We start from the raw sequence: 3,101 nt of genomic DNA, 5'->3' as shown, positions 1-3,101 counted from the left end.
ATGATAGGTGAAGAAAGCTTGGAAAAAGGTTGAAGCAAAGAGGAATGGCTAGAAGTGAAAAAAGGGATAAGTGAAATTGAACTTGGAGGCATGAAGTTAGCCCCAACGTTAGCCCCCTAACTTGGAGGCTAACGTTGGGCATGAAGTACTCCCTGGGCTCCCCACGTTTGAGCCAACGTTAGCCCCCTAACTTGGAGGCTAACGTTGGCACATGACATTGCAAGGAAGAGGCCAACGTTAGCTCCAACGTTAGCCCCCTAACTTGGAGGCTAACTTTGGAACTTGAAATTCATCCCTGGGCAAGCCAACATTTGCGCCAACGTTAGCCCCCTAACTTGGAGGCTAACGTTGGCACATGAATCACAAAGGGAGGGGCACTAACGTTGGCACCACTAGCACTAAGCAAGGCCAACGTTAGGGTCAATGTTAGACCCCTAACGTTGGCACCAACGTCCAAACCAGAAAATCATGCTTGCTGCTATGAAAAGTTGGGGTCAAAGTTAGACCCCTAACTTTGGCCCTAACGTTGGGACCAACTTTGGCTAACTTCAAAACCGGTTCAATTGGTTCACTTCGGTTCTTCTTCAAACTTCAAGAGCAATCAACCAAGGCCTCTTTCAACCCAATTCCACCAAGAACAAAGGCCCAACTCAAGGCTTGAAGATCATTTTGGAAAGTGTATAAATAGGATAGAATTCAAGTTATTAGGAGAGCTTTCCTTTTGGAATTTTCATAATAGTTTTCGGAGAGCTTTTGAACTTTAATTTTCTTTGCTTTCATTGCTTTCATTTTCATTTACACTTTTGTCTTAGATCTTGGATTAGAGAATTGAAGAAATTCTGTTTCAATCTCAATCTTGGATCTCTCTGTTTCTTTATTGTTAATTGAATTGCATTTCCGGTTCATTGTTCTTCATCTCTTTTCTTTGCAATTTACAATTTCCTTGCTATTGTTCTTGTTGGATCTAGGAAGGCATTGAGATCTAGACTTGGTTTTCTAGTCTCTGGGTCCTGAGATCTAAATTTCCATTTTAATTCCCTGTTTACTGCTTCTTATGTTAATTTACTTTACTGCTTCAAGATCCGGTTCAATCCCAATTCCCTTTCCCTCTTCTGTTTGATGCAATTTAGTTTTTCCTTGTTTAAATTCTGCAAATCCATTCCCCAATTCCCTTTTCATTTCAAGCAATTTATATTCCTTGCACTTTAAGATTCCGCAATTTACATTTCTTGCACTTTAAGTTTCTGCCATTTAATTTCTTGTTCTTTAAGTTTCAGCAATTTATTTCTTGTTCTCTTTACTTCAATGCAATTACATTCTGCAAGTCACAAATCACCCAACCAAATCTTGATTCGCTTGACTAAATCAACCACTAAACTAAAATTGCTCAATCCTTCAATCCCTGTGGGATCGACCTCACTCCCGTGAGTTTTTATTACTTGATGCGACCCGGTGCACTTGCCGGTTAGATTTGTGGTGTTTTGGAAGAGATTCGTTTCTCACCAAAATATCTCATCAAGTTTTTGGCGCCGTTGCCGGGGATTGATTAGATTGACAATGATTAAGTGAAGTGGTGATCTAGATCAAGCATTTTTTCTTTAATTTTTGACTAACCCACTAACTGTTTGAATTTTTGCCTGAGCTAATTGAAACCTCACTTTAGCAATAGAGTGAAGTTTCCTTGGTTTATCTTGCTGAATATGATTCTCATAGCTTGATAAATAAACGAGAGAAGTGATTTTCGTTCATTAATCTCTCAAGTTTACCAACTGTTTGACACATGGTGTCAACTAATCCTCTGACTACATTCTGGCATGAGAATATCCAATTTTCATTTGGATTGTTTGTGATTGTGCAGGTCATGGAGGAAAGGAATCCTACAGCAAGAGGAGAAAAACTGAGGCATTATGATTTCCAGCCTCCATAACCAAAGAGCAAGATGTCAAGCTAGTGACAATAAAAGAGCGCTTGTTGGGAGGCAACCCAACCTGAGGTAGTTCTCTTTTCATATCTATTTCAATAAAAAGGTTAATTAGTTTTATCTATATTGCAAGAAGCTAAGTTTGGTGTTGCACACCAAAACAATCTAAGGGAGAATGAAGGATTCTAAGTTTGGTGTTCCACCAAAATCTCATCATAAAACACACTCTCACCTTCTGCATAATGTTGGCTTCAAGCATGTTGGATAAACTAGTTAACTATTCTGCTGTTTTCTAGTTTCAGTTTTATTGCTTTTGAAAAAGAAGAAAAAGAGTTTCACACATGGTTAATTTGATGCATTGGCAAGGTACTAAGTTTGGTGTTCCCACACCAAAGTAAGTGCAAAGGCCCACAAATAAATCATGCAAGCTAACCATTTTTCAAGTGCTTGGGGAACAAGCAACTTTCAATATCATTGCAGAGGTCCATAAAAGCTGTTGGAAGGATTGAGCATCATCAACCAAAGAAGCAAAAGATGAACATAAAGGACAGCAATGATGATGATGAGAAGGAGGAAAGCAAGTGAACTCCAACAGGTTGTATTGTTAAGTGATTGTTTTACATCAAATATTGCTGTGATTGAAAGTTGGATTGTATCCTGATCTATCCCTGCCTGCATACATAGCATAGTTTTTCTTTATAATTCAATAAGCAAGAGGCTTGATCATTCACAACATCCTTATCTTCAAAACTTGTTTGCACTCAATTTTCAAGAAATGCATCACATGAAAGTTCTTTGAAAAGAAGGATTGAGGAATTAAACAATTTTGAGGCAAGCAAAAGATTAGGAGAGGTGGTGGTTCTAGTTGTATGATTATGTATTGAGGTTGCATGCTTGTGAAAACTTGCATGGGAGCTCATAGGCGGGACATGAAGTTCAAAGAAGTATTATGGAGATTCTCAAAAATCTATTGATCCAAGAAGCAGCAAACAAAACAAAAGAAAGAAAAGAAAATACAAAAACAAAAAGGATATGGCCCAAGGCTCTGAGCATCAATTACTAGGCAGAAAAAGAAAGAAAGAAACCAAAAACTCAAAGAGTTGTTATCCTAGTAAATGCTTGTGGTTGAAGTGTGTCAAAGAAAGAGGCTTGAGCAAGTAAATCCTTAGGGGTGCTTTAA

This window comes from Arachis ipaensis, chromosome B1, assembly GCF_059453495.1.
Source record: "Arachis ipaensis isolate K30076 ecotype BB chromosome B1, ASM5945349v1, whole genome shotgun sequence".
Lineage (NCBI taxonomy): Eukaryota > Viridiplantae > Streptophyta > Magnoliopsida > Fabales > Fabaceae > Arachis > Arachis ipaensis.
The sequence above is the reverse complement of the archived record's forward strand: the minus strand, read 5'-3'. Positions refer to the sequence as shown.